The sequence below is a fragment of the Macaca mulatta genome, chromosome Y (genome assembly GCF_049350105.2).
Source record: "Macaca mulatta isolate MMU2019108-1 chromosome Y, T2T-MMU8v2.0, whole genome shotgun sequence".
Taxonomy (NCBI): domain Eukaryota; kingdom Metazoa; phylum Chordata; class Mammalia; order Primates; family Cercopithecidae; genus Macaca; species Macaca mulatta.
In genome coordinates this window covers 17,711,181-17,734,442 of record NC_133427.1, presented here as the reverse complement: position 1 = coordinate 17,734,442, position 23,262 = coordinate 17,711,181, and positions in this window count along the sequence as shown.

Sequence of the window (23,262 nt, the reverse complement as noted above, 5' to 3'; positions counted from 1 at the left end):
TACGGTGACAAAGGAAATATCCTCAGATAAGAAATGAAAGAAGCTTCCTCGGGAATTGCTTTCAGATACGAGACTTCAGCTCCCAGAGTTACATCACTGTGTCTTGGAGCCGTTTCCTAGCACTGTTTTTGTGGATTCTGAGAACTGATAATTTCGGATGGGAACTGATAATTTCGGCTTGGAGGCAGGAACTATCCTCCGAGAAGAAGCGGAAGGAAGCTTTCTGAGAAACTGCTTTGTGATGTGTGAATTCATTTCAAAGGGTTACACCACTCTTTCATGAGGAGTTTGCTAGCACTGTGTTTGTAGAATCTCACGAGTGATATCTTGGATAGCGTTGAATCCCATGGTGAATCATGAAATCTCCTCAGACCAATCTGCAGAGAGGCCTCCTCTGAAACTCCTTTGCTGTGGTTGACTTCGGCTCACAGAGTTCTACCATTGTTTCCCTTGAGACGCTTGCTAACAGTGTTTTCACAGAATCTGCTCTAAGACACACAGTGGGGCTCCGAGACCACAAATAACCTCAGCTCGAAAACGAAAAATAGAAGCTTTCTGAGAAACTGCTTTGTGATGTGTGACTTCAACTCACTGAATTACACCTGCGTTTCATGGAGCCGTTGGCTACCCCCGTTTCTGTGGAATCAGGAAACTGATATTTCAGACCCCTTTGAGGACTACGGGGCCAAAGGAAATATCCTCCGTTACAAAGGAGAAAGAAGCTTTCTGAGAAACTTCTTTGTGATCTGTGAATTCATCTCACAGAATTGCAGCTTTCTCCTAATGAAGCCCTTCGCGAAGACTGTTCTCGTGGAATTTGCAAAGTGATATTTGGGAGCTCACTGAGGGCTCCGGTGAAAAGGAAATAGCCTCAGATGCACACTGGAAAGAAGCTTTGTGAGAAACTGCATTGCGCTGTGTGAGTGCACCTCCCAGAGTTACACTTTTCCGTGATGAGTTTGACAAGACCGTTTCCTTGAAATCCGCAATGGGAGACTTCTTGGAGCTACGCAGCTTACCGTGACAAAGGAAGTATCCCTAGATAAAAATGACAGAAGCTTCCTCAGAAATTGCTTTCAGATACGTGACTTCATCTGACCGAGTTACATCGCTGTTTCTTGGAGCCGTTTAACAGCACTGTTTATGTGGATTCCGAGAACTGATGTTTCGGATGGGTTTGGAGAGTGTGGGGAGAAAGGGATTATCCTCCGAGAAAAAGCAGGGTGCAGCTTTCCGAGAAACAGCTTTGTGACGTGTGAATTCATTTCAAAGGCTTTCACCACTCTTGGGAGCACACGGAGGGATATGGTGAGAAAAGAAAGGTCCTCAGATAAAAACTGGAAAGAAGCCTTCGGAGAAACTGCATTGTGACATGTGAATGCGACTCCTAGACTTCCACGCAACTTTTCACTGACCCGTTTGCTAACACTGTTTGATTGCAGTACGCACTGGGCTATTTCTCAGCGCAATGAAGCTTACGGTGACCCAGGAAATATCGTAAATGAAAACTGCAAAGAAGCTTTGTGAGAAACTTCTCAGTGAAACGTGAATTCATCTCACAGAGTTCCCACTTAGTCTTCGCGAAGCAGTTTGCTAACACCGTTTTCCTGGAATGTGCGTAGTACTATCTGGGAGCGCATTGAGGGCCCACGGTGAAAACGGAAACATCCTCAGATCGTAACGAGAAAGAAGCTGTCTGCGAAATTGCTTTGTGATGTGTCAGTTCACCACACAGAGATTCACCTTCCCTTCTTGTAGCCCTTTGCCAGCACTGTTTCCCTGGATTCTGCAAAGTGATATTTGGGAGCTCATTGAGGGCTACGGGGAAAAGGAAATAACCTCAGATAAAAACTGGAAGGAAGCGTTCTGAGAAACTGCATTGCGATGTGTGAATGCAACTCACAGAGTGACACTTGTCTCTTCAGTGACCAGTTTGCTCACACAGTTTCCTTGAAATCTGCCTTGGGATGCTTCTTAGCGCAATGAAGCTTACGGTGACAAAGGAAATCTCCTCAGAAAACATTAAAAGAAGCTTTCTTAGAAACTGGTTTGCGATGTGTGAAATCATCTCCCAGCGTTACATCGGCGTTTCGTGGGGCAGTCGTTTAACACTGTCTCTCAGGAACCCGAGAAGGGCTACTTTGGATGGAATTGAGGCCTACGCTGATGAAGGACATATCCCCCATTAAAAACGTGAGAGAAGCTTTGTGAGACACTTCTCTGTGCTACGTGAATTCAACACATAGAGTTACAGCTGAATCTTCAGGAAGCAGTTTGCCACCACTGTTTTCCGGGAATCTGCAAAGTGATATTTGGGGGTGCATTCAGGGCCCATGGTGCAAAAGGAAACATCCTCAGACGATAACTAGAAAGAAGCTGACTCAGACATTGCTTTGTGATGTTGAATTCCCCACACGGAGCTTCACCTTTACCCTCTTGTAGCAGTATGCTAACACTGTTTTCATGGATTCCGCAAAGGGATGTTTGGGAGCTCATTGTGGCCTATGGTGAAAAGGGAAATATCCTCAGACACAAACAAGAAAGAAGTGTTTTGAGAAACGGCGTTGGGATGTGTGAATGCAACTCACGGAGTTACAGTTTTCTTTTCAGTGACCAACTTGCTCACACAGTTTTCCTGAAATCTGCCATGGCATATTTCTTAGCGCAATGAAGCTTACAGAGGGCATAGCCTCAGATAAAATGAGAAAAGAAGCTGTCTTAGAAACAGAATCGTGATGTGAGAATTCATCTCACAGAGTTACACACCCTCTCGTGGAAGAGTCATTTAACACAGTCTTTGAGGAACCTGAGAAGTGCTACTTCGGTTCGAATTCAGGCCTACGCTGAAATACCCTCGATGCAAAACGTGAGCGAAGCTGTGTGAGAAACTTCTCTGTGATACGTGAATTCATCACACAGAGTTACAACTGAGTCTTCAGGAAGCAGTTTGCTAACACCGTTTTCGTGGAATCTGCAAAGTGATATTTGGGGGCGCATTGAGGCCCATAGTGAACACGGAAACATCCTCCGATATTAACTAGAAAGAAGCAGTCTCAGAAATTGCTCTGTGATGTTGAATCCACCACACAGAGATTCACCTTTACCTTCTCGTAGCAGTTTGCTAACACTGTTGCCGTGGATTCTGCAAAGTGATCTTTGGGAGCTCATTGTGGGCTACGAGAAAAGAAAATATCCTCAGATAAGAAGCGGAAGGAAGCTTTCTGAGAAACTGCATTGCATTGTGTGAATGCACCTCACGGAGTTACACTCTTCTCTTCAGTGATCAGTTTGCCAACACCGTTTTCTTGAAGCTTGCGATGAGATACTTCTCAGCGCTAGCAGCTTACGGTGACAAAGGAAATATCCTCAGATAAGAAATGAAAGGAGCTTCCTCGGGAATTGCTTTCAGATACGAGACTTCAGCTCCCAGAGTTACATCACTGTGTCTTGGAGCCGTTTGCTAGCACTGTTTTTGTGGATTCTGAGAACTGATAATTTCGGATGGGAACTGATAATTTCGGCTGGGAGGCAGGAACTATCCTCCGAGAAAAAGCGGAAGGAAGCTTTCTGAGAAACTGCTTTGTGATGTGTGAATTCATTTCAAAGGGTTACACCACTCTTTCATGAGGAGTTTGCTAGCACTGTGTTTGTAGAATCTCACGAGTGATATCTTGGATAGCGTTGAATCCCATGGTGAATCATGAAATCTCCTCAGACCAATCTGCAGAGAGGCCTCCTCTGAAACTCCTTTGCTGTGGGTGACTTCGGCTCACAGAGTTCTACCATTGTTTCCCTTGAGACGCTTGCTAACAGTGTTTTCGCAGAATCTGCTCTAAGACACACAGTGGGGCTCCGAGACCACAAATAACCTCAGCTCGAAAACGAAAAATAGAAGCTTTCTGAGAAACTGCTTTGTGATGTGTGACTTCAACTCACTGAATTACACCTGCCTTTCATGCAGCCGTTGGCTACCACCGTTTCTGTGGAATCTGGAAACTGATATTTCAGACCCCTTTGAGGACTACGGGGCCAAAGGAAATATCCTCCGTTACAAAGGAGAAAGAAGCTTTCTGAGAAACTTCTTTGTGATCTGTGATGTGAAACATCTCACAGAATTGCAGCTTTCTCCTAATGAAGCCCTTCGCGAAGACTGTTCTCGTGGAATTTGCAAAGTGATATTTGGGAGCTCACTGAGGGCTCCGGTGAAAAGGAAATAGCCTCAGATGCACACTGGAAAGAAGCTTTGTGAGAAACTGCATTGCGCTGTGTGAGTGCACCTCCCAGAGTTACACTTTTCCGTGATGAGTTTGACAAGACCGTTTCCTTGAAATCCGCAATGGGAGACTTCTTGGAGCTACGCAGCTTACCGTGACAAAGGAAGTATCCCTAGATAAAAATGACAGAAGCTTCCTCAGAAATTGCTTTCAGATACGTGACTTCATCTGACCGAGTTACATCACTGTTTCTTGGAGCCGTTTCCCAGCACTGTTTATGTGGATTCTGAGAACTGATATTTCGGATGGGTTTGGAGAGTGTGGGGAGAAAGGGATTATCCTCCGAGAAAAAGCAGGGTGCAGCTTTCTGAGAAACAGCTTTGTGACATGTGAGTTCATTTCAAAGGCTTTCACCACTCTTGGGAGCACACGGAGGGATATGGTGAGAAAAGAAAGGTCCTCAGATAAAAACTGGAAAGAAGCCTTCGGAGAAACTGCATTGTGACATGTGAATGCGACTCCTAGACTTCCACGCAACTTTTCACTGACCCGTTTGCTAACACTGTTTGATTGCAGTACGCACTGGGCTATTTCTCAGCGCAATGAAGCTTACGGTGACCCAGGAAATATCGTAAATGAAAACTGCAAAGAAGCTTTGTGAGAAACTTCTCAGTGAAACGTGAATTCATCTCACAGAGTTCCCACTTAGTCTTCGCGAAGCAGTTTGCTAACACCGTTTTCCTGGAATGTGCGTAGTACTATCTGGGAGCGCATTGAGGGCCCACGGTGAAAACGGAAACATCCTCAGATCGTAACGAGAAAGAAGCTGTCTGCGAAATTGCTTTGTGATGTGTCAGTTCACCACACAGAGATTCACCTTCCCTTCTTGTAGCCCTTTGCCAGCACTGTTTCCCTGGATTCTGCAAAGTGATATTTGGGAGCTCATTGAGGGCTACGGGGAAAAGGAAATAACCTCAGATAAAAACTGGAAGGAAGCGTTCTGAGAAACTGCATTGCGATGTGTGAATGCAACTCACAGAGTGACACTTGTCTCTTCAGTGACCAGTTTGCTCACACAGTTTCCTTGAAATCTGCCTTGGGATGCTTCTTAGCGCAATGAAGCTTACGGTGACAAAGGAAATCTCCTCAGAAAACATTAAAAGAAGCTTTCTTAGACACTGGTTTGCGATGTGTGAAATCATCTCCCAGCGTTACATCGGTGTTTCGTGGGCCAGTCGTTTAACACTGTCTCTCACGAACCCGAGAAGGGCTACTTTGGATGGAATTGAGGCCTACGCTGATGAAGGACATATCCCCCATTAAAAACGTGAGAGAAGCTTTGTGAGACACTTCTCTGTGCTACGTGAATTCAACACATAGAGTTACAGCTGAATCTTCAGGAAGCAGTTTGCCACCACTGTTTTCCGGGAATCTGCAAAGTGATATTTGGGGGTGCATTCAGGGCCCATGGTGCAAAAGGAAACATCCTCAGACGATAACTAGAAAGAAGCTGACTCAGACATTGCTTTGTGATGTTGAATTCCCCACACGGAGCTTCACCTTTACCCTCTTGTAGCAGTATGCTAACACTGTTTTCATGGATTCCGCAAAGGGATGTTTGGGAGCTCATTGTGGCCTATGGTGAAAAGGGAAATATCCTCAGACACAAACAAGAAAGAAGTGTTTTGAGAAACGGCGTTGGGATGTGTGAATGCAACTCACGGAGTTACAGTTTTCTCTTCAGTGATCAACTTGCTCACACAGTTTTCCTGAAATCTGCCATGGCATATTTCTTAGCGCAATGAAGCTTACAGAGGGCATAGCCTCAGATAAAATGAGAAAAGAAGCTGTCTTAGAAACAGAATCGTGATGTGAGAATTCATCTCACAGAGTTACACACCCTTTCGTGGAAGAGTCATTTAACACAGTCTTTGAGGAACCTGAGAAGTGCTACTTCGGTTCGAATTCAGGCCTACGCTGAAATACCCTCGATGCAAAACGTGAGCGAAGCTGAATGAGAAACTTCTCTGTGATACGTGAATTCATCACACAGAGTTACAACTGAGTCTTCAGGAAGCAGTTTGCTAACACCGTTTTCGTGGAATCTGCAAAGTGATATTTGGGGGCGCATTGAGGCCCATAGTGAACACGGAAACATCCTCCGATATTAACTAGAAAGAAGCAGTCTCAGAAATTGCTCTGTGATGTTGAATCCACCACACAGAGATTCACCTTTACCTTCTCGTAGCAGTTTGCTAACACTGTTGCCGTGGATTCCGCAAAGTGATCTTTGGGAGCTCATTGTGGGCTACGAGAAAAGAAAATATCCTCAGATAAGAAGCGGAAGGAAGCTTTCTGAGAAACTGCATTGCATTGTGTGAATGCACCTCACGGAGTTACACTCTTCTCTTCAGTGATCAGTTTGCCAACACCGTTTTCTTGAAGCTTGCGATGAGATACTTCTCAGCGCTAGCAGCTTACGGTGACAAAGGAAATATCCTCAGATAAGAAATGAAAGGAGCTTCCTCGGGAATTGCTTTCAGATACGAGACTTCAGCTCCCAGAGTTACATCACTGTGTCTTGGAGCCGTTTGCTAGCACTGTTTTTGTGGATTCTGAGAACTGATAATTTCGGATGGGAACTGATAATTTCGGCTGGGAGGCAGGAACTATCCTCCGAGAAAAAGCGGAAGGAAGCTTTCTGAGAAACTGCTTTGTGATGTGTGAATTCATTTCAAAGGGTTACACCACTCTTTCATGAGGAGTTTGCTAGCACTGTGTTTGTAGAATCTCACGAGTGATATCTTGGATAGCGTTGAATCCCATGGTGAATCATGAAATCTCCTCAGACCAATCTGCAGAGAGGCCTCCTCTGAAACTCCTTTGCTGTGGGTGACTTCGGCTCACAGAGTTCTACCATTGTTTCCCTTGAGACGCTTGCTAACAGTGTTTTCGCAGAATCTGCTCTAAGACACACAGTGGGGCTCCGAGACCACAAATAACCTCAGCTCGAAAACGAAAAATAGAAGCTTTCTGAGAAACTGCTTTGTGATGTGTGACTTCAACTCACTGAATTACACCTGCCTTTCATGCAGCCGTTGGCTACCCCCGTTTCTGTGGAATCTGGAAACTGATATTTCAGACCCCTTTGAGGACTACGGGGCCAAAGGAAATATCCTCCGTTACAAAGGAGAAAGAAGCTTTCTGAGAAACTTCTTTGTGATCTGTGAATTCATCTCACAGAATTGCAGCTTTCTCCTAATGAAGCCCTTCGCGAAGACTGTTCTCGTGGAATTTGCAAAGTGATATTTGGGAGCTCACTGAGGGCTCCGGTGAAAAGGAAATAGCCTCAGATGCACACTGGAAAGAAGCTTTGTGAGAAACTGCATTGCGCTGTGTGAGTGCACCTCCCAGAGTTACACTTTTCCGTGATGAGTTTGACAAGACCGTTTCCTTGAAATCCGCAATGGGAGACTTCTTGGAGCTACGCAGCTTACCGTGACAAAGGAAGTATCCCTAGATAAAAATGACAGAAGCTTCCTCAGAAATTGCTTTCAGATACGTGACTTCATCTGACCGAGTTACATCACTGTTTCTTGGAGCCGTTTCCCAGCACTGTTTATGTGGATTCCGAGAACTGATATTTCGGATGGGTTTGGAGAGTGTGGGGAGAAAGGGATTATCCTCCGAGAAAAAGCAGGGTGCAGCTTTCCGAGAAACAGCTTTGTGACGTGTGAGTTCATTTCAAAGGCTTTCACCACTCTTGGGAGCACACGGAGGGATATGGTGAGAAAAGAAAGGTCCTCAGATAAAAACTGGAAAGAAGCCTTCGGAGAAACTGCATTGTGACATGTGAATGCGACTCCTAGACTTCCACGCAACTTTTCACTGACCCGTTTGCTAACACTGTTTGATTGCAGTACGCACTGGGCTATTTCTCAGCGCAATGAAGCTTATGGTGACCCAGGAAATATCGTAAATGAAAACTGCAAAGAAGCTTTGTGAGAAACTTCTCAGTGAAACGTGAATTCATCTCACAGAGTTCCCACTTAGTCTTCGCGAAGCAGTTTGCTAACACCGTTTTCCTGAAATCTGCGTAGTACTATCTAGGAGCGCATTGAGGGCCCACGGTGAAAACGGAAACATCCTCAGATCGTAACGAGAAAGAAGCTGTCTCCGAAATTGCTTTGTGGTGAGTCAGTTCACCACACAGAGATTCACCATCCCTTCTTGTAGCCCTTTGCCAGCACTGTTTCCCTGGATTCTGCAAAGTGATATTTGGGAGCTCATTGAGGGCTACGGGGAAAAGGAAATAGCCTCAGATAAAAACTGGAAGGAAGCGTTCTGAGAAACTGCATTGCGATGTGTGAATGCAACTCACAGAGTGACACTTGTCTCTTCAGTGACCAGTTTGCTCACACAGTTTCCTTGAAATCTGCCTTGGGATGCTTCTTAGCGCAATGAAGCTTACGGTGACAAAGGAAATCTCCTCAGAAAACATTAAAAGAAGCTTTCTTAGAAACTGGTTTGCGATGTGTGAAATCATCTCCCAGCGTTACATCGGTGTTTCGTGGGCCAGTCGTTTAACACTGTCTCTCACGAACCCGAGAAGGGCTACTTTGGATGGAATTGAGGCCTACGCTGATGAAGGACATATCCCCCATTAAAAACGTGAGAGAAGCTTTGTGAGACACTTCTCTGTGCTACGTGAATTCAACACATAGAGTTACAGCTGAATCTTCAGGAAGCAGTTTGCCACCACTGTTTTCCGGGAATCTGCAAAGTGATATTTGGGGGCGCATTCAGGGCCCATGGTGCAAAAGGAAACATCCTCAGACGATAACTAGAAAGAAGCTGACTCAGACATTGCTTTGTGATGTTGAATTCCCCACACGGAGCTTCACCTTTACCCTCTTGTAGCAGTACGCTAACACTGTTTTCATGGATTCCGCAAAGGGATGTTTGGGAGCTCATTGAGGCCTATGGTGAAAAGGGAAATATCCTCAGACACAAACAAGAAAGAAGTGTTTTGAGAAACGGCGTTGGGATGTGTGAATGCAACTCACGGAGTTACAGTTTTCTCTTCAGTGATCAACTTGCTCACACAGTTTTCCCGAAATCTGCCATGGCATATTTCTTAGCGCAATGAAGCTTACAGAGGGAATAGCCTCAGATAAAATGAGAAAAGAAGCTGTCTTAGAAACTGGATCGTGATGTGAGAATTCATCTCACAGAGTTACACACCCCTTTCGTGGAAGAGTCATTTAACACTGTCTTTGAGGAACCTGAGAAGGGCTACTTCGGTTCGAATTCAGGCCTACGCTGAAATACCCTCGATACAAAACGTGAGCGAAGCTGTGTGAGAAACTTCTCTGTGATACGTGAATTCATCACACAGAGTTACAACTGAGTCTTCAGGAAGCAGTTTGCTAACACCGTTTTCGTGGAATCTGCAAAGTGATATTTGGGGGCGCATTGAGGCCCATAGTGAACACGGAAACATCCTCCGATATGAACTAGAAAGAAGCAGTCTCAGAAATTGCTGTGTGATGTTGAATCCACCACACAGAGATTCACCTTTACCTTCTTGTAGCAGTTTGCTAACACTGTTGCCGTGGATTCTGCAAAGTGACATTTGGGAGCTCATTGTGGGCTACGGGGAAAAGAAAATATCCTCAGATAAGAAGCGGAAGGAAGCTTTCTGAGAAACTGCATTGCGGTGTGTGAATGCACCTCACGGAGTTACACTCTTCTCTTCAGTGATCAGTTTGCCAACACCGTTTTCTTGAAGCTTGCGATGAGATACTTCTCAGCGCTAGCAGCTTACGGTGACAAAGGAAATATCCTCAGATAAGAAATGAAAGAAGCTTCCTCGGGAATTGCTTTCAGATACGAGACTTCAGCTCCCAGAGTTACATCACTGTGTCTTGGAGCCGTTTCCTAGCACTGTTTTTGTGGATTCTGAGAACTGATAATTCGGGATGGGAACTGATAATTTCGGCTGGGAGGCAGGAACTATCCTCCGAGAAAAAGCGGAAGGAAGCTTTCTGAGAAACTGCTTTGTGATGTGTGAATTCATTTCAAAGGGTTACACCACTCTTTCATGAGGAGTTTGCTAGCACTGTGTTTGTAGAATCTCACGAGTGATATCTTGGATAGCGTTGAATCCCATGGTGAATCATGAAATCTCCTCAGACCAATCTGCAGAGAGGCCTCCTCTGAAACTCCTTTGCTGTGGGTGACTTCGGCTCACAGAGTTCTACCATTGTTTCCCTTGAGACGCTTGCTAACAGTGTTTTCGCAGAATCTGCTCTAAGACACACAGTGGGGCTCCGAGACCACAAATAACCTCAGCTCGAAAACGAAAAATAGAAGCTTTCTGAGAAACTGCTTTGTGATGTGTGACTTCAACTCACTGAATTACACCTGCCTTTCATGGAGCCGTTGGCTACCCCCGTTTCTGTGGAATCTGGAAACTGATATTTCAGACCCCTTTGAGGACTACGGGGCCAAAGGAAATATCCTCCGTTACAAAGGAGAAAGAAGCTTTCTGAGAAACTTCTTTGTGATCTGTGAATTCATCTCACAGAATTGCAGCTTTCTCCTAATGAAGCCCTTCGCGAAGACTGTTCTCGTGGAATTTGCAAAGTGATATTTGGGAGCTCACTGAGGGCTCCGGTGAAAAGGAAATAGCCTCAGATGCACACTGGAAAGAAGCTTTGTGAGAAACTGCATTGCGCTGTGTGAGTGCACCTCCCAGAGTTACACTTTTCCGTGATGAGTTTGACAAGACCGTTTCCTTGAAATCCGCAATGGGAGACTTCTTGGAGCTACGCAGCTTACCGTGACAAAGGAAGTATCCCTAGATAAAAATGACAGAAGCTTCCTCAGAAATTGCTTTCAGATACGTGACTTCATCTGACCGAGTTACATCACTGTTTCTTGGAGCCGTTTCCCAGCACTGTTTATGTGGATTCTGAGAAATGATATTTCGGATGGGTTTGGAGAGTGTGGGGAGAAAGGGATTATCCTCCGAGAAAAAGCAGGGTGCAGCTTTCTGAGAAACAGCTTTGTGACGTGTGAGTTCATTTCAAAGGCTTTCACCACTCTTGGGAGCACACGGAGGGATATGGTGAGAAAAGAAAGGTCCTCAGATAAAAACTGGAAAGAAGCCTTCGGAGAAACTGCATTGTGACATGTGAATGCGACTCCTAGACTTCCACGCAACTTTTCACTGACCCGTTTGCTAACACTGTTTGATTGCAGTCTGCCCTGGGCTATTTCTCAGTGCAATGAAGCTTACGGTGACCCAGGAAATATCGTAAATGAAAACTGGAAAGAAGCTTTGTGAGAAACTTCTCAGTGAAACGTGAATTCATCTCACAGAGTTCCCACTTAGTCTTCGCGAAGCAGTTTGCTAACACCGTTTTCCTGGAATCTGCGTAGTACTATCTGGGAGAACATTGAGGGCCCACGGTGAAAACGGAAACATCCTCAGATCGTAACGAGAAAGAAGCTGTCTCCGAAATTGCTTTGTGATGTGTCAGTTCACCACACAGAGATTCACGTTCCCTTCTTGTAGCCCTTTGCCAGCACTGTTTCCCTGGATTCCGTAAAGTGATATTTGGGAGATCATTGAGGGCTACGGGGAAAAGGAAATTGCCTCAGATAAAAACTGGAAGGAAGCGTTCTGAGAAACTGCATTGCGATGTGTGAATGCAACTCACAGAGTGACACTTGTCTCTTCAGTGACCAGTTTGCTCACACAGTTTCCTTGAAATCTGCCTTGGGATGCTTCTTAGCGCAATGAAGCTTACGGTGACAAAGGAAATCTCCTCAGAAAACATTAAAAGAAGCTTTCTTAGAAACTGGTTTGCGATGTGTGAAATCATCTCCCGGCGTTACGTCGGCGTTTCGTGGGGCAGTCGTTTAACACTGTCTCTCAGGAACCCGAGAAGGGCTACTTTGGATGGAATTGAGGCCTACGCTGATGAAGGACATATCCCCCATTAAAAACGTGAGAGAAGCTTTGTGAGACACTTCTCTGTGCTACGTGAATTCAACACATAGTGTTACAGCTGAATCTTCAGGAAGCAGTTTGCCACCACTGTTTTCCGGGAATCTGCAAAGTGATATTTGGGGGCGCATTCAGGGCCAATGGTGCCAAAGGAAACATCCTCAGACGATAACTAGAAAGAAGCTGACTCTGACATTGCTTTGTGATATTGAATTCCCCACACGGAGCTTCACCTTTACCATCTTGTAGCAGTATGCTAACACTGTTTTCATGGATTCCGCAAAGGGATGTTTGGGAGCTCATTGAGGCCTATGGTGAAAAGGGAAATATCCTCAGACACAAACAAGAAAGAAGTGTTTTGAGAAACGGCGTTGGGATGTGTGAATGCAACTCACAGAGTTACAGTTTTCTCTTCAGTGATCAACTTGCTCACACAGTTTTCCTGAAATCTGCCATGGCATATTTCTTAGCGCAATGAAGCTTACAGAGGGCATAGCCTCAGATAAAATGAGAAAAGAAGCTGTCTTAGAAACTGGATCGTGATGTGAGAATTCATCTCACAGAGTTACACACCCCTTTCGTGGAAGAGTCATTTAACACTGTCTTTGAGGAACCTGAGAAGGGCTACTTCGGTTCGAATTCAGGCCTACGCTGAAATACCCTCGATGCAAAACGTGAGCGAAGCTGTGTGAGAAACTTCTCTGTGATACGTGAATTCATCACACAGAGTTACAACTGAGTCTTCAGGAAGCAGTTTGCTAACACCGTTTTCGTGGAATCTGCAAAGTGATATTTGGGGGCGCATTGAGGCCCATAGTGAACACGGAAACATCCTCCGATATGAACTAGAAAGAAGCAGTCTCAGAAATTGCTCTGTGATGTTGAATCCACCACACAGAGATTCACCTTTACCTTCTCGTAGCAGTTTGCTAACACTGTTGCCGTGGATTCTGCAAAGTGACATTTGGGAGCTCATTGTGGGCTACGGGGAAAAGAAAATATCCTCAGATAAGAAGCGGAGAGAAGCTTTCTGAGAAACTGCATTGCGGTGTGTGAATGCACCTCACGGAGTTACACTCTTCTCTTCAGTGATCAGTTTGCCAACACCGTTTTCTTGAAGCTTGCGATGAGATACTTCTCAGCGCTAGCAGCTTACGGTGACAAAGGAAATATCCTCAGATAAGAAATGAAAGAAGCTTCCTCGGGAATTGCTTTCAGATACGAGACTTCAGCTCCCAGAGTTACATCACTGTGTCTTGGAGCCGTTTCCTAGCACTGTTTTTGTGGATTCTGAGAACTGATAATTTCGGATGGGAACTGATAATTTCGGCTTGGAGGCAGGAACTATCCTCCGAGAAGAAGCGGAAGGAAGCTTTCTGAGAAACTGCTTTGTGATGTGTGAATTCATTTCAAAGGGTTACACCACTCTTTCATGAGGAGTTTGCTAGCACTGTGTTTGTAGAATCTCACGAGTGATATCTTGGATAGCGTTGAATCCCATGGTGAATCATGAAATCTCCTCAGACCAATCTGCAGAGAGGCCTCCTCTGAAACTCCTTTGCTGTGGTTGACTTCGGCTCACAGAGTTCTACCATTGTTTCCCTTGAGACGCTTGCTAACAGTGTTTTCACAGAATCTGCTCTAAGACACACAGTGGGGCTCCGAGACCACAAATAACCTCAGCTCGAAAACGAAAAATAGAAGCTTTCTGAGAAACTGCTTTGTGATGTGTGACTTCAACTCACTGAATTACACCTGCCTTTCATGGAGCCGTTGGCTACCCCCGTTTCTGTGGAATCTGGAAACTGATATTTCAGACCCCTTTGAGGACTACGGGGCCAAAGGAAATATCCTCCGTTACAAAGGAGAAAGAAGCTTTCTGAGAAACTTCTTTGTGATCTGTGAATTCATCTCACAGAATTGCAGCTTTCTCCTAATGAAGCCCTTCGCGAAGACTGTTCTCGTGGAATTTGCAAAGTGATATTTGGGAGCTCACTGAGGGCTCCGGTGAAAAGGATATAGCCTCAGATGCACACTGGAAAGAAGCTTTGTGAGAAACTGCATTGCGCTGTGTGAGTGCACCTCCCAGAGTTACACTTTTCCGTGATGAGTTTGACAAGACCGTTTCCTTGAAATCCGCAATGGGAGACTTCTTGGAGCTACGCAGCTTACCGTGACAAAGGAAGTATCCCTAGATAAAAATGACAGAAGCTTCCTCAGAAATTGCTTTCAGATACGTGACTTCATCTGACCGAGTTACATCACTGTTTCTTGGAGCCGTTTCCCAGCACTGTTTATGTGGATTCTGAGAACTGATATTTCGGATGGGTTTGGAGAGTGTGGGGAGAAAGGGATTATCCTCCGAGAAAAAGCAGGGTGCAGCTTTCCGAGAAACAGCTTTGTGACGTGTGAGTTCATTTCAAAGGCTTTCACCACTCTTGGGAGCACACGGAGGGATATGGTGAGAAAAGAAAGGTCCTCAGATAAAAACTGGAAAGAAGCCTTCGGAGAAACTGCATTGTGACATGTGAATGCGACTCCTAGACTTCCACGCAACTTTTCACTGACCCGTTTGCTAACACTGTTTGATTGCAGTACGCACTGGGCTATTTCTCAGCGCAATGAAGCTTATGGTGACCCAGGAAATATCGTAAATGAAAACTGTAAAGAAGCTTTGTGAGAAACTTCTCAGTGAAACGTGAATTCATCTCACAGAGTTCCCACTTAGTCTTCGCGAAGCAGTTTGCTAACACCGTTTTCCTGAAATCTGCGTAGTACTATCTAGGAGCGCATTGAGGGCCCACGGTGAAAACGGAAACATCCTCAGATCGTAACGAGAAAGAAACTGTCTCCGAAATTGCTTTGTGATGTGTCAGTTCACCACACAGAGATTCACCATCCCTTCTTGTAGCCCTTTGCCAGCACTGTTTCCCTGGATTCCGCAAAGTGATATTTGGGAGCTCATTGAGGGCTACGGGGAAAAGGAAATAGCCTCAGATAAAAACTGGAAGGAAGCGTTCTGAGAAACTGCATTGCGATGTGTGAATGCAACTCACAGAGTGACACTTGTCTCTTCAGTGACCAGTTTGCTCACACAGTTTCCTTGAAATCTGCCTTGGGATGCTTCTTAGCGCAATGAAGCTTACGGTGACAAAGGAAATCTCCTCAGAAAACATTAAAAGAAGCTTTCTTAGAAACTGGTTTGCGATGTGTGAAATCATCTCCCAGCGTTACATCGGTGTTTCGTGGGCCAGTCGTTTAACACTGTCTCTCACGAACCCGAGAAGGGCTACTTTGGATGGAATTGAGGCCTACGCTGATGAAGGACATATCCCCCATTAAAAACGTGAGAGAAGCTTTGTGAGACACTTCTCTGTGCTACGTGAATTCAACACATAGAGTTACAGCTGAATCTTCAGGAAGCAGTTTGCCACCACTGTTTTCCGGGAATCTGCAAAGTGATATTTGGGGGCGCATTCAGGGCCCATGGTGCAAAAGGAAACATCCTCAGACGATAACTAGAAAGAAGCTGACTCAGACATTGCTTTGTGATGTTGAATTCCCCACACGGAGCTTCACCTTTACCCTCTTGTAGCAGTACGCTAACACTGTTTTCATGGATTCCGCAAAGGGATGTTTGGGAGCTCATTGAGGCCTATGGTGAAAAGGGAAATATCCTCAGACACAAACAAGAAAGAAGTGTTTTGAGAAACGGCGTTGGGATGTGTGAATGCAACTCACGGAGTTACAGTTTTCTCTTCAGTGATCAACTTGCTCACACAGTTTTCCCGAAATCTGCCATGGCATATTTCTTAGCGCAATGAAGCTTACAGAGGGAATAGCCTCAGATAAAATGAGAAAAGAAGCTGTCTTAGAAACTGGATCGTGATGTGAGAATTCATCTCACAGAGTTACACACCCCTTTCGTGGAAGAGTCATTTAACACTGTCTTTGAGGAACCTGAGAAGCGCTACTTCGGTTCGAATTCAGGCCTACGCTGAAATACCCTCGATACAAAACGTGAGCGAAGCTGTGTGAGAAACTTCTCTGTGATACGTGAATTCATCACACAGAGTTACAACTGAGTCTTCAGGAAGCAGTTTGCTAACACCGTTTTCGTGGAATCTGCAAAGTGATATTTGGGGGCGCATTGAGGCCCATAGTGAACACGGAAACATCCTCCGATATGAACTAGAAAGAGGCAGTCTCAGAAATTGCTCTGTGATGTTGAATCCACCACACAGAGATTCACCTTTCCCTTCTCGTAGCAGTTTGCTAACACTGTTGCCGTGGATTCTGCAAAGTGACATTTGGGAGCTCATTGTGGGCTACGGGGAAAAGAAAATATCCTCAGATAAGAAGCGGAAGGAAGCTTTCTGAGAAACTGCATTGCGGTGTGTGAATGCACCTCACGGAGTTACACTCTTCTCTTCAGTGATCAGTTTGCCAACACCGTTTTCTTGAAGCTTGCGATGAGATACTTCTCAGCGCTAGCAGCTTACGGTGACAAAGGAAATATCCTCAGATAAGAAATGAAAGAAGCTTCCTCGGGAATTGCTTTCAGATACGAGACTTCAGCTCCCAGAGTTACATCACTGTGTCTTGGAGCCGTTTCCTAGCACTGTTTTTGTGGATTCTGAGAACCGATAATTTCGGATCGGAACTGATAATTTCGGCTGGGAGGCAGGAACTATCCTCCGAGAAAAAGCGAAAGGAAGCTTTCTGAGAAACTGCTTTGTGATGTGTGAATTCATTTCAGAGGGTTACACCACTCTTTCATGAGGTGTTTGCTAGCACTGTGTTTGTAGAATCTCACGAGTGATATCTTGGATAGCGTTGAATCCCATGGTGAATCATGAAATCTCCTCAGACAAATCTGCAGAGAGGCCTCCTCTGAAACTCCTTTGCTGTGGGTGACTTCGGCTCACAGAGTTCTACCATTGTTTCCCTTGAGACGCTTGCTAACAGTGTTTTCGCAGAATCTGCTCTAAGACACACAGTGGGGCTCCGAGACCACAAATAACCTCAGCTCGAAAACGAAAAATAGAAGCTTTCTGAGAAACTGCTTTGTGATGTGTGACTTCAACTCACTGAATTACACCTGCGTTTCATGGAGCCGTTGGCTACCCCCGTTTCTGTGGAATCTGGAAACTGATATTTCAGACCCCTTTGAGGACTACGGGGCCAAAGGAAATATCCTCCGTTACAAAGGAGAAAGAAGCTTTCTGAGAAACTTCTTTGTGATCTGTGAATTCATCTCACAGAATTGCAGCTTTCTCCTAATGAAGCCCTTCGCGAAGACTGTTCTCGTGGAATTTGCAAAGTGATATTTGGGAGCTCACTGAGGGCTCCGGTGAAAAGGAAATAGCCTCAGATGCACACTGGAAAGAAGCTTTGTGAGAAACTGCATTGCGCTGTGTGAGTGCACCTCCCAGAGTTACACTTTTCCGTGATGAGTTTGACAAGACCGTTTCCTTGAAATCCGCAATGGGAGACTTCTTGGAGCTACGCAGCTTACCGTGACAAAGGAAGTATCCCTAGATAAAAATGACAGAAGCTTCCTCAGAAATTGCTTTCAGATACGTGACTTCATCTGACCGAGTTACATCACTGTTTCTTGGAGCCGTTTCCCAGCACTGTTTATGTGGATTCCGAGAACTGATATTTCGGATGGGTTTGGAGAGTGTGGGGAGAAAGGGATTATCCTCCAAGAAAAAGCAGGGTGCAGCTTTCTGAGAAACAGCTTTGTGACGTGTGAGTTCATTTCAAAGGCTTTCACCACTCTTGGGAGCACACGGAGCGATATGGTGAGAAAAGAAAGGTCCTCAGATAAAAACTGGAAAGAAGCCTTCGGAGAAACTGCATTGTGACATGTGAATGCGACTCCTAGACTTCCACGCAACTTTTCACTGACCCGTTTGCTAACACTGTTTGATTGCAGTCTGCCCTGGGCTATTTCTCAGTGCAATGAAGCTTACGGTGACCCAGGAAATATCGTAAATGAAAACTGGAAAGAAGCTTTGTGAGAAACTTCTCAGTGAAACGTGAATTCATCTCACAGAGTTCCCACTTAGTCTTCGCGAAGCAGTTTGCTAACACCGTTTTCCTGGAATCTGCGTAGTACTATCTGGGAGAACATTGAGGGCCCACGGTGAAAACGGAAACATCCTCAGATCGTAACGAGAAAGAAGCTGTCTCCGAAATTGCTTTGTGATGTGTCAGTTCACCACACAGAGATTCACGTTCCCTTCTTGTAGCCCTTTGCCAGCACTGTTTCCCTGGATTCCGTAAAGTGATATTTGGGAGATCATTGAGGGCTACGGGTAAAAGGAAATTGCCTCAGATAAAAACTGGAAGGAAGCGTTCTGAGAAACTGCATTGCGATGTGTGAATGCAACTCACAGAGTGACACTTGTCTCTTCAGTGACCAGTTTGCTCACACAGTTTCCTTGAAATCTGCCTTGGGATGCTTCTTAGCGCAATGAAGCTTACGGTGACAAAGGAAATCTCCTCAGAAAACATTAAAAGAAGCTTTCTTAGAAACTGGTTTGCGATGTGTGAAATCATCTCCCGGCGTTACGTCGGCGTTTCGTGGGGCAGTCGTTTAACACTGTCTCTCAGGAACCCGAGAAGGGCTACTTTGGATGGAATTGAGGCCTACGCTGATGAAGGACATATCCCCCATTAAAAACGTGAGAGAAGCTTTGTGAGACACTTCTCTGTGCTACGTGAATTCAACACATAGTGTTACAGCTGAATCTTCAGGAAGCAGTTTGCCACCACTGTTTTCCGGGAATCTGCAAAGTGATATTTGGGGGCGCATTCAGGGCCAATGGTGCCAAAGGAAACATCCTCAGACGATAACTAGAAAGAAGCTGACTCTGACATTGCTTTGTGATATTGAATTCCCCACACGGAGCTTCACCTTTACCATCTTGTAGCAGTATGCTAACACTGTTTTCATGGATTCCGCAAAGGGATGTTTGGGAGCTCATTGAGGCCTATGGTGAAAAGGGAAATATCCTCAGACACAAACAAGAAAGAAGTGTTTTGAGAAACGGCGTTGGGATGTGTGAATGCAACTCACAGAGTTACAGTTTTCTCTTCAGTGATCAACTTGCTCACACAGTTTTCCTGAAATCTGCCATGGCATATTTCTTAGCGCAATGAAGCTTACAGAGGGCATAGCCTCAGATAAAATGAGAAAAGAAGCTGTCTTAGAAACTGGATCGTGATGTGAGAATTCATCTCACAGAGTTACACACCCCTTTCGTGGAAGAGTCATTTAACACTGTCTTTGAGGAACCTGAGAAGGGCTACTTCGGTTCGAATTCAGGCCTACGCTGAAATACCCTCGATGCAAAACGTGAGCGAAGCTGTGTGAGAAACTTCTCTGTGATACGTGAATTCATCACACAGAGTTACAACTGAGTCTTCAGGAAGCAGTTTGCTAACACCGTTTTCGTGGAATCTGCAAAGTGATATTTGGGGGCGCATTGAGGCCCATAGTGAACACGGAAACATCCTCCGATATGAACTAGAAAGAAGCAGTCTCAGAAATTGCTCTGTGATGTTGAATCCACCACACAGAGATTCACCTTTACCTTCTCGTAGCAGTTTGCTAACACTGTTGCCGTGGATTCTGCAAAGTGACATTTGGGAGCTCATTGTGGGCTACGGGGAAAAGAAAATATCCTCAGATAAGAAGCGGAGAGAAGCTTTCTGAGAAACTGCATTGCGGTGTGTGAATGCACCTCACGGAGTTACACTCTTCTCTTCAGTGATCAGTTTGCCAACACCGTTTTCTTGAAGCTTGCGATGAGATACTTCTCAGCGCTAGCAGCTTACGGTGACAAAGGAAATATCCTCAGATAAGAAATGAAAGAAGCTTCCTCGGGAATTGCTTTCAGATACGAGACTTCAGCTCCCAGAGTTACATCACTGTGTCTTGGAGCCGTTTCCTAGCACTGTTTTTGTGGATTCTGAGAACTGATAATTTCGGATGGGAACTGATAATTTCGGCTTGGAGGCAGGAACTATCCTCCGAGAAGAAGCGGAAGGAAGCTTTCTGAGAAACTGCTTTGTGATGTGTGAATTCATTTCAAAGGGTTACACCACTCTTTCATGAGGAGTTTGCTAGCACTGTGTTTGTAGAATCTCACGAGTGATATCTTGGATAGCGTTGAATCCCATGGTGAATCATGAAATCTCCTCAGACCAATCTGCAGAGAGGCCTCCTCTGAAACTCCTTTGCTGTGGTTGACTTCGGCTCACAGAGTTCTACCATTGTTTCCCTTGAGACGCTTGCTAACAGTGTTTTCACAGAATCTGCTCTAAGACACACAGTGGGGCTCCGAGACCACAAATAACCTCAGCTCGAAAACGAAAAATAGAAGCTTTCTGAGAAACTGCTTTGTGATGTGTGACTTCAACTCACTGAATTACACCTGCCTTTCATGGAGCCGTTGGCTACCCCCGTTTCTGTGGAATCTGGAAACTGATATTTCAGACCCCTTTGAGGACTACGGGGCCAAAGGAAATATCCTCCGTTACAAAGGAGAAAGAAGCTTTCTGAGAAACTTCTTTGTGATCTGTGAATTCATCTCACAGAATTGCAGCTTTCTCCTAATGAAGCCCTTCGCGAAGACTGTTCTCGTGGAATTTGCAAAGTGATATTTGGGAGCTCACTGAGGGCTCCGGTGAAAAGGATATAGCCTCAGATGCACACTGGAAAGAAGCTTTGTGAGAAACTGCATTGCGCTGTGTGAGTGCACCTCCCAGAGTTACACTTTTCCGTGATGAGTTTGACAAGACCGTTTCCTTGAAATCCGCAATGGGAGACTTCTTGGAGCTACGCAGCTTACCGTGACAAAGGAAGTATCCCTAGATAAAAATGACAGAAGCTTCCTCAGAAATTGCTTTCAGATACGTGACTTCATCTGACCGAGTTACATCACTGTTTCTTGGAGCCGTTTCCCAGCACTGTTTATGTGGATTCTGAGAACTGATATTTCGGATGGGTTTGGAGAGTGTGGGGAGAAAGGGATTATCCTCCGAGAAAAAGCAGGGTGCAGCTTTCCGAGAAACAGCTTTGTGACGTGTGAGTTCATTTCAAAGGCTTTCACCACTCTTGGGAGCACACGGAGGGATATGGTGAGAAAAGAAAGGTCCTCAGATAAAAACTGGAAAGAAGCCTTCGGAGAAACTGCATTGTGACATGTGAATGCGACTCCTAGACTTCCACGCAACTTTTCACTGACCCGTTTGCTAACACTGTTTGATTGCAGTACGCACTGGGCTATTTCTCAGCGCAATGAAGCTTATGGTGACCCAGGAAATATCGTAAATGAAAACTGTAAAGAAGCTTTGTGAGAAACTTCTCAGTGAAACGTGAATTCATCTCACAGAGTTCCCACTTAGTCTTCGCGAAGCAGTTTGCTAACACCGTTTTCCTGAAATCTGCGTAGTACTATCTAGGAGCGCATTGAGGGCCCACGGTGAAAACGGAAACATCCTCAGATCGTAACGAGAAAGAAACTGTCTCCGAAATTGCTTTGTGATGTGTCAGTTCACCACACAGAGATTCACCATCCCTTCTTGTAGCCCTTTGCCAGCACTGTTTCCCTGGATTCCGCAAAGTGATATTTGGGAGCTCATTGAGGGCTACGGGGAAAAGGAAATAGCCTCAGATAAAAACTGGAAGGAAGCGTTCTGAGAAACTGCATTGCGATGTGTGAATGCAACTCACAGAGTGACACTTGTCTCTTCAGTGACCAGTTTGCTCACACAGTTTCCTTGAAATCTGCCTTGGGATGCTTCTTAGCGCAATGAAGCTTACGGTGACAAAGGAAATCTCCTCAGAAAACATTAAAAGAAGCTTTCTTAGAAACTGGTTTGCGATGTGTGAAATCATCTCCCAGCGTTACATCGGTGTTTCGTGGGCCAGTCGTTTAACACTGTCTCTCACGAACCCGAGAAGGGCTACTTTGGATGGAATTGAGGCCTACGCTGATGAAGGACATATCCCCCATTAAAAACGTGAGAGAAGCTTTGTGAGACACTTCTCTGTGCTACGTGAATTCAACACATAGAGTTACAGCTGAATCTTCAGGAAGCAGTTTGCCACCACTGTTTTCCGGGAATCTGCAAAGTGATATTTGGGGGCGCATTCAGGGCCCATGGTGCAAAAGGAAACATCCTCAGACGATAACTAGAAAGAAGCTGACTCAGACATTGCTTTGTGATGTTGAATTCCCCACACGGAGCTTCACCTTTACCCTCTTGTAGCAGTACGCTAACACTGTTTTCATGGATTCCGCAAAGGGATGTTTGGGAGCTCATTGAGGCCTATGGTGAAAAGGGAAATATCCTCAGACACAAACAAGAAAGAAGTGTTTTGAGAAACGGCGTTGGGATGTGTGAATGCAACTCACGGAGTTACAGTTTTCTCTTCAGTGATCAACTTGCTCACACAGTTTTCCCGAAATCTGCCATGGCATATTTCTTAGCGCAATGAAGCTTACAGAGGGAATAGCCTCAGATAAAATGAGAAAAGAAGCTGTCTTAGAAACTGGATCGTGATGTGAGAATTCATCTCACAGAGTTACACACCCCTTTCGTGGAAGAGTCATTTAACACTGTCTTTGAGGAACCTGAGAAGCGCTACTTCGGTTCGAATTCAGGCCTACGCTGAAATACCCTCGATACAAAACGTGAGCGAAGCTGTGTGAGAAACTTCTCTGTGATACGTGAATTCATCACACAGAGTTACAACTGAGTCTTCAGGAAGCAGTTTGCTAACACCGTTTTCGTGGAATCTGCAAAGTGATATTTGGGGGCGCATTGAGGCCCATAGTGAACACGGAAACATCCTCCGATATGAACTAGAAAGAGGCAGTCTCAGAAATTGCTCTGTGATGTTGAATCCACCACACAGAGATTCACCTTTCCCTTCTCGTAGCAGTTTGCTAACACTGTTGCCGTGGATTCTGCAAAGTGACATTTGGGAGCTCATTGTGGGCTACGGGGAAA